Source organism: Mauremys reevesii, linkage group 11, assembly GCF_016161935.1.
Source record: "Mauremys reevesii isolate NIE-2019 linkage group 11, ASM1616193v1, whole genome shotgun sequence".
Classification (NCBI taxonomy): Eukaryota; Metazoa; Chordata; order Testudines; family Geoemydidae; genus Mauremys; species Mauremys reevesii.
Window position 1 is genome coordinate 54,725,971 of NC_052633.1, and position 16,338 is coordinate 54,742,308.

Consider the following 16,338-nt stretch of genomic DNA (forward strand, 5'->3'; position numbering starts at 1 on the left):
ATGAACAAACTAAACAGGTAGGGGCCAAGGGGAGGAGCTGGCAGATTACTTGGCAAATGAGAAGTAGAAAAGTCCCCAAGGGGGCATATTTCCACTTCTAGCAGAAATTCCAGCAGGCCTGGAGGAATGGATGCAGCTGGGCTGACCACCTACCTTTCAAAGAAATAGAAGGACAGATGTATGAAAAATAGGGGGCCAAGAAGTCTCAGTCGGTACCTAATTTTGTGGCACCAAATCACGGAGTACTAAATCACACGTGCAGTGTCACAGCCTACAATCCGTTGCTAAAGTCAGGAACAAATGTGTTCAACGTTCATAGGTGATCTGGGACGCTAGGCTCCCACTCAAAGGTGTCCTTTTAAAGGTGGCACAGTTGGTCACCTTAATGCCAGAGGTAGCTTAGCGGCCAAATTTAACCCTGGCACAGTTGGCTTAAGTCCCCAAAAGCCAAGTGGAGGAGCAATTGTTTCCCCCCCAGGGCTGGATTTGCCCCACGTGCGTACTGTGTGTGAAGTGCTCTGGATCCTCAGTGAGGAGGGCACACAAACCCTGTACAGGTGAGCTATGATTTTAGAGGCTAGGGTGTAACACGGGGGCCAGACGCCTATAAGGCTAGAGGGCAACAGTGGAGGAGCTCGGGTCGGGGCGGCTCTGCGTGATCAGGGGGGAATTGCGGGGGCAGGTTTTCTAGGGAAGGAGGGAGGGAGGCAGCCTTCTGCCAGGGGTGTGTCCGTGAGAAATTCAGCAACGTCTCCCTCATGCAAAAGAGGCAGCTGGGACCAGGGCAGCGGCTCCGCGCGACGGGCAAAGGCAGGCGGGCGGGCAGGCGGGAGGGAGGGGGAAGCCGAGCCTCCTGCGTGCTGGGGGGAGGGCGGGGCAGGGACGCTAGCACGGCGCTGCCGCCGCCGGCCTCCAGGCGGGATTGAGGAGGAGGTGAGTTCCCTCGGGGGCGGGGGGGCTGGTGAGGAGTGGGGCCGCGTGATGAGCGCGAGCCCGGGAGGGAAGGGGTCAGCGCGGAGAGGCCGCGGCGGCCGGAAGGAGAACGGGGCGGACAGCGGCTGGGGCGGGCCCAGGCAGGGCTGCTCTCCTGAGGGGAGGCGGAGAGCGGCAGCTGCTGGCCTGGGACTGTGCGCGGCGTCTAACATGGCTCCCCAGCGCCTGCAGGGAGCTGCTGATCGAGAGGTGCAGCCGCCCCAGCTGCCCCTAACGTGGCTCCTGAGCACTGAGCGCGGCCTCTAGGCAGGGGGAGCCGCTACTGATGATCCGGGGTGCGGCCCCTAGCGCGGCCCCCGGTCCCCACGGTGGCTGCTGGGCACGTGGGGTTGCAGCCTCCCCCGCAGCACCCACAGCTAACCGGCGGCTCTGCTCCTGGCGATCGCGGGGTGCAGGCTCCCCAGCACGCATACAGGAAGCCTCTCAGAGCTACGGCTCAGGAGGGGCCTCAGAGTGGAGAGCTGCTGCTGTTTAGGAGGAACAGCTTTGCCAGTGCCCTGGTATGGGGTCTCCCATTTGCCACGTGCTGCTCGCAGATATGGGGAGCCCCTGATATGGGGGCAGGGTATGCAGCTTTTATAATGATTTCTAAGCAGCACCTCCACTATTTACATGGCCCAGGTCAAAAGTGGAGTGACAGAAACCCTGTGCTCTCAAAGGAGGCTGATCAGCTACACTCAATTCAAAAGGCTCCACTGTGGGGGGAACTGGGGGAGCTGCTGGAACTCTTGAGGGTGGGGTGTGTGCATTGCACCCTCTTCAGGAGCTCAGCATTACTGTGCAGCAGCTGCATGCAGTCTTTCAGAAGGGGAGAGAAAAGACATAACGGAAATAATACTTGTGCCACTGGTCAGGGTACTCGTGCACAAGTTCAGCAGTCTGACATAAGGGGAATTGGTGTTTTGATCGTGTTATGTGCTTAGCTGCCTAACTTGGTTTTCCACTTTCGCATACAGTTCATCTCACAGGCACGGGGATATAGCGGAAACTATTGCTAACACTCAGAACATATGTGGCTTCCTCAATAGTCTGATGCAGGCCTCAAGGAGCCTAGACACAGTTCAATATCACAATGAGCATGTGAAATTAATGTTTTTTTTCCCTTCTTAAATAGCCTTTAATAAAAATGACTGTAAGCGCTCTGGGGCAGGGTCTGTCTCTATTTGTGTGTTTATGAAGTGCAGTGTAAAATTGGGCTCCAATCTTGAGATGCTACCGTAATACAAATAATAAAATACTAAGTTTTTAAAATAATTACACTCTTGACAAGAAAGCCCCCCACATAAATCAAACAAAAATCCCAAAAAAGTTGAAACCCTTGCAAAAGTATACAGTGTGAAATTGTTTTAAAACCAAAGAAAAATTAAAGGAGAATTCAGTTTAAAAAATAAATACATCTTAAAATGTGATTTTTTAAAAAAATTAACACTATAATCAGAAAATATTTCAGAATAATGGGATGCCTCAAGAAAGACTTCTAAAATCCCAAATTAAAGGGAGTTTTTCTCACATAAATACATTTAGTAGGTCTAACCCCATCTTCACACAGTCATGTATTAAAAGATCTGAATAGTAAACTGGAGGAAATGAATGCAAATACGTACACTTTTTTTAAGAGGAGGAAGGAAGAGTTTGGATGCAGGAACAAGTTCATTATAATGGATAATGACTTTATTTTGGATTTTTTTCTGCTGTAGTTGTTAGGTGCTAGCCATACATTAAGTTAGTTTAAAACTTAGCACAATGATTAGGTAAAGATGAGCAGCAGGTTGCAGTATTGTGTATAACAATGGGTTGGTATAATTCAATAGAACTGTTTTATTGGACTCTATTAACCTTAAGCCTTAACCATGACAGGACGTTCATGTAAGAACCCACATGCACAGTGCAATATTGAATTTTAATTAGAGCTTTCAAGACCTGAAGTGGGATGTATTCTCATCATTTCCCCCTCCCTTTTAATGTAAATTTTTCTTAGAAGCCTAGACTTAGTAAAAATACTTTGGTGTTGGAGATTACATTACATCATGTGTATGAGTTTGTAGAATCTCAGTGTCAGAAATCAGTTTTGATAAAGTAAAATATGGACAAATTCAGATGTACAATTTGATTTTAGATTTATACCCCAACAGTGTGTAGAAAGATGAATATAACTTTATATATGATTGAATCCCAATTTTTAGAATCTCTCTTGCTAATGATTTGCCAGACTGACTCCTTGTCTATTGACTAAAGATTAGCTAAGCATATATGGTATTGCCCAAGTAGTTTGGATAATTAATATTCTAAGGTTTTATTTTTCTTTATGAACTTTGGAATACTTTCATGTTACTTAGGGAAACTTTTTGAAACTGCAGCTAAAAATAAATCATTCAAGAAAAAATAACTATGAATTTCACATACTGTTCCTGCATAAATCAGAGCATAAATTGCATACAGTGCTCAGAAGGAACATATCTGTTTTATGTGGGCATTTTTGTCGATGTGGACAGAATTTAGATATGCTTAGTTATGTGCAATATTCAAATAAATACAATGCGAATGTATTCTAATATTAAATATTATTGCTAAGAATAGGAATAATGGGAGCCTTAATCTTGATTGGGCTCTTTGGATGCTTCAGTAGTAGTAGTAATAGTAATATTGCATATGAAATAATGTAATATGAAGGCAATAACAAAATAAGGCAGAAAATTACAAGACCTCAAATGTGTGGCTATCTGGTCCTTGTTAGATTGGCTGTACAGTGTATCCAATTTCAAAAACAGTCAAACATGGGGGTGGGGGAGAATGAACTATAAACAATTCTCATTATATATGATTCTAAGAATCTTGGCAGTGCTAGTGACATGCTGCCAGTATTTTAACAAGAAGCGCCCATAAAATTTCCCTCATTTGACTGTGATAAATCCTGTGTACCAGATCTGTAAGGGACAGCAAAATCATGCTAATCTTTGGTGGCAGAATTTTTAACAGCAGGCTCTTGAGAACCTCCCCCACCTAAGGCATCAGTAGGCAGTGCAGTTAGCAGTGATAATGCACAGCTTTACTGCTATAAGAACACATATCCCAGTGTTAATGTCACTTCTGAATAGATATATCTCAAAGTATGTGTCTTAAATGTACACCTTAGCTATCCATATTGCTGCACATCAGATGTGAAAGTAAAAATAAATGTGTGAAGCTCCAAACAGACTTATATGGATTTCTGCAAATCTGAAAACCACATCTCCAAACTATCTATTATCCCAAATTCTCTCTCACATACACAATCTCATACACACATGTTTTTAGTTGACCTTCAGTGTTTCCTACAAGCAGGAAATCAAAGTTCTTATCTATTTACAAATGACAATAAATAGGCTTCCCTATACTTAAAATATGGCCAATGCAACAGATTTGGGATATGAGTAATTATGTGGTGTTCAAATGAGGGATGGAGGAATATGAAAGTGTAATTTATCAAAAAAAATATAGTACTTAGAATAAATGAATGAGGTCAGTTCCTATTTGTGTTAGCTTGTGCCCCCCAAAACAGTAATCCACAGGATTAAGATAAGGAGCACAAGCAACTGTGGAGCTCTTAGATTTTAAGATAAGGTTACCTCCATAATAATATTGCTGATAGAGGCAAAGTATGATTATCCAAAGCCTTCTCACCAATATTACAGATGCTGCAAGATTTAATGCCATCCTTGTAATTTATGAAACTAACCTCATGCAAGTAAGTAAGGGTGGACACATCACTGTGTTAATGATAAGCCTGAGAAATAGAGGACTTAGATGTTTTAAGATTTCAAATCTTTCTCTCTCTCACACACATGCGCATGCATGCACACACACACAGAGTTCTAGATTAATAACACCAAAGATTTTACTGTTCATAGGTCACCTGTAGCATTATATTCCAGTTTCGTCCTGGGACAACTTCTAGGGATTTAGGTGCCACAACTGCAACTACTTGGACCCAGGGCCGGCTCCAGGCACCAGCTTACCAAGCAGGTGCTTGGGGCAGCAACTCCGGAGGGGGGCGGCACTTTAAGATATTCGGGGGCAATTCGGCGGAGGGTCCTTCACTCCCGCTCGGAGCGAAGGACCTCCTGCCGAATTGCCGCAGATCGTGATCGTGGCTTTTTTTTTTTTTTTGACTGCTTGGGGCTGCAAAACCCCTGGAGCCGGCCCTGCTTGGACCCCCTGAGAATGACAGTAAAAGTACTAATAGCAATTATGGTATTGGTAATTTTCTAGGAAAACTGTCCACTATGAACGGCATGTTCACATCCATTAGTGAAAAGCCATTTTATATTAATATCTTAAGGTCACTACTGACTATATTCTGGATTCAGACTCGTGACCTACAGGTGAAAGCTGCCAATCCCTTAGGCTCTTCGTTTACCCATGGAAGTAAGATTTACTGAGTCATTGTTACATAATAGATGCTGCTCACATTGGCAGGGTTGAATGATCAGCGGTATGGGAGTGAAAGATGAGTATAACGGTTAATATTTATTTTTTAGCTCTAAATAGACGAAGAAAGATCTTCTCATTTCCAGAGTAACTGGAGACCACTTTTGCCGCATCTTATTCTGCCTTTCCCCAAGTGAAATAAACTATACAGTTTTGCCTGTATAACTGCTTCTCCAGTAGGTAAGTATAGACAAGCCCTAAGTAAACTCCCTTAAAAGAAATATGTTTTGGTTGTCATAAAGTCGGTTTTCTTTTTGGTTGTGATTTAAATGTAAAGAGAGGATTTATGGAGATGACTATAAGGTTCCATTGCCCTAATTGCTCTCTACATCTGGCACAGCATAAAAATTGGTCTCACTTGTACCTAAAACAGTTACCTTTCTTTTTATTTATTCTATCTGCTTTTTGTGAAATCAATGGCCATGTTAAATGCTTAAATACCAAATATGAAAATTTAGAGATCAATATATGATTTTTTTTTTGTATTTCTTATAATAGATATCTGGTATGCTGTTTGAGGGAGTCATCTAAGTCTTTAATAATTTTGACTACTCACTAGTTAAAGTATGTTATCTCTTATTAGAGAAGTAGACTCATCAACTTTAAGGTCAGAAGGGACCATTATGATCATCTAGTCTGACCTCCTGCACAATGCAGGCCACAGAATCTCACCCAACCACTCCTGTAACAAACCCCTAACCTATGTAAATATATATTTATCTTTTAAAAATACCATGTTTATTTTTGAAGAAATAATAGCTGAGGATTGTAAAAGTAGCAATTTTGGAAGTGAATCTAGATTTTTCGAATGGTATGGGTTTTAAAACTGAATTGTGAAGAAAACAGGAAAACGATGCCAATATCTGCAAAAAGAACCAAACCAAAACAAAAAACCCTCAGATGTTTGTGTTTTCATGTATGCTTTATGTTTACTATTTTAAGACTGAGTGATGGCATTTAAACTATCATTTTTCAATTGGAATTATTTTAAAAATATTGCCAGTAATTGGCATTTCACTCAGTCGTGACCTAGATGACTTGCAAAAATCCCATTACTTTCAGCAGTACAGTGTGTGTGGAGAATGTCTTCACTAACCAGGCTTAACAGGGGCACTCAGCAAATTTACCACTGAAACTTGTCTTTTAAAAAAAAAAAAAAAAAAAAAGTTTGGACATGTGACATTTATACCCCTTCATGCCTTATTCCTCTTCCACTATGAGAGCACAGTATATACAGTTCTTGGACATCATAACTATCATGGAATCTCGTTGGAACATGGAGCTGGCCACCATGCATCCTGTTTTTGTAATGTGACTTTTAAAAAAGTTAAACCATGCAGTATGCTTTTACAAAGTCATTACCCAGCTGTGGTGGTTTCATTGTAGCACTGATATAACAGTGCTGTTCATACTGTACATTTAATTCTATAGTAAAATATTATCATTATTATTAAGCTACTCCCAGGAGAACATGTCAGTAGAGAAGAGAGAAATGCACTTGTAGGATGTGTGCACAATCTTCTCAATGAGTCAGAACCTCTGGAAAGCAGTAGCCACTGATGAAGAACTAATTATTCCAGGTGAAATTATATAAGGAGCCTTAGCCCTGACTTTATCTCATTTCCTTTCCTGTGACAGTAAATTCAGAAATCTCAATTCCTTTCTCCTTATTTCTCTGTACTATGTATTTTATTTACTATTTCTTATATGAAGGGTTATTTGCTGCTGTTAAAAAAAATAACAATTTGTTTTAGTATTAAATATTTCTAGTTAGAATTAGGCTTTACACAGTAATCCAATTTGAACATTTCAATTTGCTTTCTTGGTTCAGACTAGTCATTTTCCATTGCCTTCCCTGTAACTTGACTTCAGTTCCCCAGTAGAGGATTTGTATGCTTGGAGTTTAAATGCTTCATGTGATTGTGATGGATTATTTTCTGACCATCTTTTCCACTGCCTTTGCTGTTTAGAAAAAGACATATATCAAAGGCCCATTTGGGCCTGCAAGGAGCAGGAAAGTCACCTTTTTTTTTCCTGATAGAGAGGGCTTATCACTTGCAGACCAATCAGACTGCTTCCACTTTAGAGTAGTCTTGGCAGAGTGCTTTAAAAGCACAAAAGGAATAAAGGAAGCAGTTTGGATCTGATGTGGGTTCTGAAGGTTCCCTCAAAGAAGCCAAGGGGATAATAGTTGTAGACTATTGAAGGATCCAGGGGCTATGGCACATAAGAGAAAAGTGCTGTGAATCTGAGCATTCTTCCTGTTGCGTTAAGATACAAAGAAGTGCAGTAGGAAGCGATCCAAGGTTGAATCATTGTAGAGAAAGTCTCAAAATTTTTAGAAACAGTTACAGGTGATAGCTTATTGTCCAGTATCTCAGTTCCTCTTGAGATGCTAAACATAAAATTCTATCTGTATTAAGTATCAGAGGGGTAGCCGTGTTAGTCTGGATCTGTAAAAGCAGCAAAGAGTCTTGTGGCATCTTATAGACTAATAGACGTATTGGAGCATGAGCTTTCGTGGGTGAATACCCACTTCTTCGGATGCATATCTGTATTAACTATCTTATCAGATCTGGGTCCCGAGTCAGTTTCATGAAGGGGTTTGATACAACCTTGATTTACAGTGCATTTTTATGAGGGATTATCAGAAGATACCCATCAGAATCTTCTGCTTCCTCTATGCAGCTCTGTAGGGTTTCTCACCCTTCAGATCTTGGGGCCTCACAGTTGATCTCATTGCTATCAGGAATAGAATTTAAGGTTAGTTCCAGGGCTCTCAGATCTAGAGAACTCCTTCCTTGAATTATTCCCTGAAGATGCTGTAGGCACACAGTCTTTATTAAGATATCCACATCTCCCTGGATGTCTAAATCAAGGGGACCGGTTGCAGGGCTCTCACTGTTTGTAGGAAACCTGTTTCTTGGCTCTATTAGTGAATGTGGGCTCTGCGAACACAAGATTATTCTGATAAACAGCATAAGGACTAAGTTCAAGAATTTTCCATTTGAGGAGCCTGTTTTCTTCACCTCAGAGTTAGGGTTGGTTCATTCTTTGGATAGAGGGAAATTGACCCAATACAGACAGGTTCCGGAGGAATACTGCTTCTTGTTAGAGAGCTGCTGAATACCACAAATCTGATCAGAAGCAGTTTTTCTTCTCAAAGCAGAAAAAGAAGCAGCAGAAACAGAAAACAACTTCTTTGGTAACTTGAGATCCTTTTATTATTATTGTCTTGAGACAGCTAGTTTGGGGTGGCACCTAATAACTTCAGCCAATTGTGGCATTTTCCCCCCTCTCTAGTCTCCTTTTTGGAAAATTTGTCAGGTGTCATAGAGTGGAATTACCTTGGACAGGTGGCTACTACAGATAATTCAAACTGGCTGTTCCATCAAATTCCACTCTGTGTCTTCTCCAAACCCTTCATCACAGTCCTGCTTCAGGGATCCTTCTCATGAGAAAGTGCTGAGAAACAGTGTGATCTTTCTTTTCCAACTGAGAGCAATAGAAGAGGCAGTCCCACAGCATTAAGAGAGGAAGGGGTTGAATTCTCACTATTTCCTGAAGATAAGAGGAAGTTACATCTAAAATTGAATAAGTAGATTAAAAAAATCAAATTCTGTAAGGTGACACTACCATTATTTTATCGGGGTTGCCGGTAGCATATATATGGATGTAATCTCTAATTACATGATCATGTACTGTTTTTTTCCATAAGACAGCAGTCTCATTCATTATAGAAGATGCATAGTTCATCCATTGGAAGAGCACTAGAGAGAACTAAATAAGTCTCCTAAATTGTTTGAAAATAAATTCAGGGGGTAAAACATTTTTGTTTAGAGTTTGTCTAAACTGTTTTCATACAAATTGTTATAATCTTGCAGGTGCCAACCTGAAGATTTTAGAGCATATTCCTCCAGATCCAAAGTAGCCTCCTCAGTATGTATGAGGAATGTCTTTATGTAAGGCTCCTACCTGGAGTTAAAGTCATGTCTTTATGCAGAATTACTCTTTGACTCATCAGCTAGATCGGATGCCCAGAGAGAGCAGTTTTGTAAGCTTTAATTGATCATTTCTAGGCCCACCTTCATCATAGTTGTTACTGCTAGTTCCTCTCCCACAAATATTTCTGTAACATACATTACTTTAAGAAGAATGGTTGCTTACTAATAACTATAGTTCTTTGAGTAGATTGTCATTATAGATGTATGTATCCTACTATGTGCCTCTCTGTTTGGGAGTCTTCATTAAATCCTGAGTAAGTGAAAAAGGACGGAAGTAGGGTTAGAGTGCTTTACACAGAATGTTTAGTTCTGTGGTAAAACTTGCACGTGATCCCAACAGTTACTGTTTTCTAGTGGGTTCAGACTTGTGGCCATTGGTGTATGCATATCTCAGAAGTGGGGATGTATGCTGATAATCTATTTGAAGAACTATATTATTAAAGAAACTTTAGACATATGCTCAGATACTAAACTAATGAGCAGCCTAAAAATAAATTAATAAAATAAAATTCTGACCTAGAAAGGCAGTCCATATATATACTAGATCTGTCACTGTAATATCTGAGAATCTTGCATATTTTCGAAAGAAAATAATGGAATCTCAGTTTCTTTTTCTCCAACTTCAAGGTGAAAGGAAGCTTAAAAAGTATTTCTTTCCTTATTTCAGTTCATTTGAACATCTATGTTGCTTTAATATAGGTTTTTGTATTTAACTAGTATTATAGTCCTGATATGATACCACTGTTCTTGAAATTTTCTAATATTACAGACTCCTTCGCTAAGGTCCATTCTCATACATGTTCTCAACAGTTTTTGACTTTTTTTAATAGAGTGTTCAAAAATGTGAATTTTGAAAGTGTGGTAAGTATATTCTACTCATAATGTAGAATAGTCTATGTAGAATCTACACTTATTACAAGTGTTATTTTCAAGTGTTAATATCTTTATGCATGTCTCAGTCTAGTTTAATGAGGGTATATCATTTGTGTAGCTGTTAAAGTGAATAACCAATAAAAGAAAACATTGCACTAATAAACAAGAGATGGCTGGAGTTGGTTCCACTAACTGAAACAATTTACTTCATCCATCTTCAGTGTTTCTTAGCAACACAAAGTACTCTTACCCAGGGCGCTTTCACGGACTTTCACATCTTTCTTCAAATATAGCTTTGGTAGTATTTTATATGACCTGAAGTTCGTCCATCTGTCCTGAAGCTCCCAATGCTTTTCCAATGATCAAATGATCTTACATACATTTTTTCAGCTTAATAACACACAAGTTGACTAGAGAATCATTCAACATGTCAGGTTTTTCAAAGGGTTCTGGGAAATTATTTGCTGTTCTGTATAGCCAAGCTAAACGTTATTGAAAATGTGGTGTAGTTTCATAATAAAACGAGTAGGAAAAATGTTGGCTTGGGAACTAACTAAATATTTTCTGATAGCCCTAGCCTCAAGGCTTGGATTGCTTGTAATAAAGGGTAACTTTGATATCTTTTGGTGAATTGACTAGTATTCTGTTTAGATCATAATTTATGAAAATACTGGCTTGATACAGAATGTTACATTATCACATTGTTCATGTGCACGAATTGCATTAATGCGTGGCTGACATTTTCAGTGTTTATTTCATGAGAAATTAGTAAACCATTGCCTCTTTGAATGTGCTTTCTAACAACTCAGAGGTTGCTGTTGATATTTTAGGATCCTTCCTCCATTTCTTGCTTTCCATTTTATAATGTGTGAGAAACCGAGTCTGGTCTTTTAGATCACTGAGTAACATCTGCTGAAGAAATTCAGCTTGCTTTAGGAACCCCTTCAGATACATAGCAGAAAGCATTGTTATGTGACTACTGGGAGCAAATTTTGAGTTCATTCTACAAGAGTATATATAACTTTGTTACAGGAAATAATGTGCTCTGAATTTTCAGTAAATTGCACAGAAAACTTCTGTGATTGTGTAATATGCTTTAATGACTAAATTTCTGTAACTGTCTTGCTCTGAGAGAGAATTTTTTTAGAGGTCTTAGGATAAAAGTTTTTTATAAATAGTGTGTAGTAATAGGTGGTTGCAAAATTTTGTGGTGAGTTAATTTCTTCTTTTTTACATAAGCAGAATAATCACTAAGGTATATGGAAATTATTATGAATAGTACCCCAAAATTGCAGAAACCTTAGCTTTGTTCATCTCCACAATTCAAAAAATGCTGTATTGCAGCAAACAATCTGGTCTTGGCTATGATAACTTTTTTGTTAGTGAATATACACACACTCTTGTGGTGGTGTGTATGTGGTGTGCAAGAACAGCGGTGGAATATCTGGAATATACTACTACTTAAATACAAAAAAGTATATTAAAGCAACATAGATGTTCAGATGAACTGTATCTAAAAGATAAATATGAGAGAGAAAAGACTTGATGGGATAGTGTGGTATGAAGGTTTTATCAGCATGTTTTTGAGATTGTCTCCTTATATTTCTTCGTGTCTTCACAATCCATGAATATGTTATTCTAGTGACTGCGAATCAAATCTATACATCTCACCATCCTGTCATGCATGAGGTGTATTAGACACAGGTTAAAATTTCTCACAGTGCTCGTTGTACAGACACCAGTCTTTTGTGAGTGGACCCCATCACTGGGTCACCTGGGCTTCCAAGCCAATGGGTCTAGTCTAGTCATTGTTTCTAGCTCTGAGACCCTAAGGGACACTCTAGTTACTATTTCTAGCTCTGGGACCCTAGGTCAGCCCTCTTGTCTGATACTCTTCCTTGGGATGTTGGCTGCTCTGTCCAGCCATGTTTTACCCTGAAATCAGTGTCTATGATCTCCTGACACCTCCCAACCCCAGTCACATACATGTGCTCCCCCAGATCTGTACATAGGCTATGGGCACTCTGGGCTTCTAATTGAACCCCTTTAGGGACAACATGGTAGAAAAGCAAGAAACACAGGTTAGGAAAGGAATTTCTTAATCACAGTGACTTTATTCTTAAAGTACTTGAGAGTTACAAGTCTTTGAAAATGATGGAAGTCCTGAGATACATCTTCTAGTCTGATCTCCCCCTTCCTATGAGTCTGATGTTCATTAACCTTACAGGCTGAACAGGGCCCTTCCTGCTCTCTCTTTTTTCTGCTTGACCTGCTTACATGTGGTGATGGTGGCCTCCCCCTTGCACAGAGCAGGACCCTGCTCTATTGCTGTGCCACAGGCTCCACCTGAGAAGCTACAGACACATCAGTCTTGCTTGCCCCTTCCCTTCTGTGGGGCCCTGTGTAGAAAACCCAGTATTACATAAGGATAGGCCAATAACTGAGGGAAAAACACAATTGTTGGACAAAGATTGTGGTCTTGATGGCTTTTAATGTTAGTCCTTCAGCAAGATGTCAAACACCTTTTACAGCCAAAGCAGTAATCTGGCATGCAGCACAGTAGGTTGTCTTTGGGCAGACTTCTGCAGTCAGTGTCCAGTATTTTCACACACAGAACTAGATAGAGTTCCTAATTTGACTCAGACATATCCTGCTCTGTTGTAACATATTTTACAGAAAATCTATTTTCAAAAGGTTTTAGGGAGTTTTAAAAATTTTTTTTTTGTAACCTTCCAACTATAAAGCCGAAGAGACCTTGGAGGGAAAAATATAATGAATAAATTTCATATATCTCTAAAAATGGCCTCTTAATAGCTGTTCTATCGATAAGTGTTATGAATTTAAAGCCTTCTGTATCAGAATATCCTACATCTAGAATCCCATTGGAAAGTTTCCATTATAAAGTTCCCATTTCTAGCTCCAAAGGAGTGTGAGATATTGGATCTGAAACCTGCCACTTATCTGGGACTGGATATTGCCCATTCTGTATGTGAGAGCATTTAATTTTGTGGTCATGGTGGTGGGAAATCCCCTCATGGGGTAAAGAAGGGAACATTTCCATAGTGGGTTAATTTAAGCAAAAGGCAACTGTTTGGAGGTGCTCAGGGCTTCAGGATGTTGGAAATAGTCTTGCCGCTGATGGATTATTACAAGATTGTGAGAAGGAGGAAAGACTTTTTGTTTCCTCTCCTTCCCCTTCTGCACCTCTGTACGACTGGCACAATCTGACCATATTTTGGTATGTTTCTAGTATATATACACAGCATCACAGTTATTTAGGAGGTATAATGAAGAGAAGAAGTCGACTGTGGCAGTCAGGGCCCAAAAGGTCACACTCACTTCAAAATTCTATGACTAATTAAGACACAATTCCCTACAACTTTTGTGAAAATGTTGCTTCAAGCACCTTTATTTGCAGTCTAAGCAATTCCCTTTTGTTTGGAGGGTGTAAAACTCTGATGACTTTGATGAGCCATGCAAATGATCTTAAAAAAGGTAAATGGCTAACCTTATCAATGGGTAGGGATGACTTGTAATCAGCAACATACAGTAGTGCTGATAAAAAATTACAAAACAGGATTCCAGAAACTGTTTTTGAACTTCATCTGTGCTTTAAAAACATTTTCCAAACAAATTATTTTTTTTATATTTTTCATATTTTTTTTATGTCACCACATATTGCAAAAAGTCCATTACTAACTTTTCATCAATGATAGATATAAAGAAAGATTCACCAGAGAAATAATGTGAATATAGTTGGGATTTAATCTTGGAACTATAAGGGTCACTAGTGTTCTAGCAGATCTTGCATCTTTTGATGTTCATGTGTAAGGAATGTATGTAACATTAAGGATGTGATCAGTGGTGTCATTGGGAACATTTATTTTTCAGATCAAATATTCTTTGCAGCTCTTTCTTGAAAGAACACATAATAGAATATTAAAGAACTAATCTGAGAAATGATCACCAATATTGAAAGGCTACAAATTGCTATTATGGTTGGGTTAGTATTGCTTCCATTAGATTTTGTGACGAGGAAAAGGAAAAGTTAAAATGTGGATCATTGTTATTGAGAAGTTTGGCTTTTGAGGTTCACCCAGTTCAGTATAACCTGTGTCCTTAAAGAGACTAGAACTCATGAGGTACATAATTGAATTCTAAATTGCATCTGGATGTTTTAATGAGATAGAAGGCATACTTTTTTCTATACATACAGTGTTTCTCCACTATGCATTGTGATGGAGCTTATATTATTTGGCAAATACATATATTTTTAAGGAAAGCAGAGAAAAATGAATTGCTTGAAATTGAATGGAAAATCAGTCTCCCCATTCTCACTCAGACTAAGCCTTCATCTTTATATTGTCAGAAAAGAGGATAGGGATATTCTGTAAATTATTGGACTTTTCTTCCTGCCAGGTAAAATTGTTATAGGATAAATGCATTAGAGTGTTCTGGATGTTAACTTTTTAATTGCTAAATCATCTTTAAACGTCAAATTCCCATTGTGTATTTCTTTTTCTGGTCCCAGTTGATCAGAATGTTTAATAAGATTGCCCTTTAAAGGAATTCATTTTGTAGCTTTCAGACCTGATCATTCTCCAGAACAAGCTATAGAAATAATAGATGTGATCCATGGGAGTGATTGCATTCCAAATTTCAATAAAGTTATATTAAGACTGTTGTGTGAACAAGATCTCTGTGTCTGATTAGAGCCTTCCTTTCCACTGCCCTACATTGGAAATAACTTGTCCATTCAGTTATAGGGGCTTAGGGCCTGATCCAGCTCTCACTGAAGCCAATGGGAGTTGGGTCAGGTCTTTAATTACCAAGCGACAGTCACAAATGGCAAATTCGGTGTACTGTTTCACTGCTAGAGATACAGAACATCCCAATGTGAATAGTTGAGACAGCTCTCAACCATTGTATCTTATCAGATTTTATTTAAAATAATAGTAATACTTTGCATTTATCTTGTGACTTTGCTTCAAGAGTCTTGCAGTGCTTTTTGATGGGGAGAGGGAGAAAAAACTTTTGAAAAATGTTCTGGTTGCTGCTTATTATGCTCTTTTTGAATAACAGGCTGCTCTTAGTTCCCTTGATACCACCTTTAGTGAAGCCAATCACCAAATAAGTATTCTGACCACAATCTTCATTCTCCTTTCGATACTAACCTTCTTTTCCAGGTTTTGTTCTTTTGCCAATCAGGTATGCTAAATTTTTCTGTAGCCAGACTGCTGGATTAAGCTTTAGAAAAGACAAAATCCCCTCCCCTCCTATGCTTCTGTGGGGAGCTTAATTGTATTTTTCCACAACCTCTGTCCCATCCGTCTTCCATCCTACGACCATCTACTGCCCGTGATAGTGGCATTCAGTGTACAGAGCCTTCTTAATGTGAACTATGTTCAAATACCCTCCAGTCTTTAGAGGTTTCTTATGTTTGCTTGGTGAAATGCATGTTCAGTGTGCTGCTTTATCTTTTAGTATTGCATTCATGCTTTTCTCTTTTCATAGTTTTTTTTTTTTTTTTTTGGTAATGGCAAGTGTATTTTGCTCACAAAAGATTCACATTCTCCCTTATTTTGAGATGCTATCCAGAAGCAACAGTTTTGTTCTTCAGGTAATCTCCTCATTCCATAGGAATGAGGATATATGTTTACCTTGATTTTTTTCCTCAAACGAATTTTGATCAAGAGAAGATTTGATACTCCCTAGATATTGTAATTTAAGTATTACTGTTATAGGATTCAGGAACTTAGGCAGTGCTATTCTCTTTTGGTAAATTTCAAACATCCTAAGAAAACTCTTGAAAGCTTTTCACTATATTTTGTCTAAATACATTTGCTCTTATTTCTGAGTCACTAACCAGCTTAAACCAATTTTCTGTTTTTGGATGTACAATTTCTTAGTTGTCCTACAAAGATGTATGCATGGACAGTCTTATGCAGTGTGTGTAGTCTTGTTGAACTTAGTAGAATTGCTCACAATGTGTGAAGTTAAA

At 39.2% G+C, this 16,338-nt stretch overlaps 1 protein-coding gene across 27 annotated transcripts in view; it reads left to right on the top strand.

The window, feature by feature from the left end:
• The first annotated feature begins 426 nt into the window (after nucleotides 1-426).
• Nucleotides 427-16,338, top strand: part of GTDC1 (glycosyltransferase like domain containing 1) — a 266,987-nt gene continuing 251,075 nt past the window's right edge. For 21 of the 27 annotated variants that reach the window (XR_005586243.1, XM_039495008.1, XM_039495028.1 and 18 more), the window contains exons 1-2: nucleotides 844-933; nucleotides 5,511-5,640. The gene's annotated coding sequence lies outside the window, so the exon portion shown is untranslated. Of the gene's footprint in view, nucleotides 558-843; nucleotides 934-1,098; nucleotides 1,183-1,348; nucleotides 1,494-5,311; nucleotides 5,398-5,510; nucleotides 5,641-16,338 lie in introns of those variants that run through there. The other 6 variants (XM_039495009.1, XM_039495011.1, XM_039495012.1 and 3 more) reach the window with 6 other exon arrangements.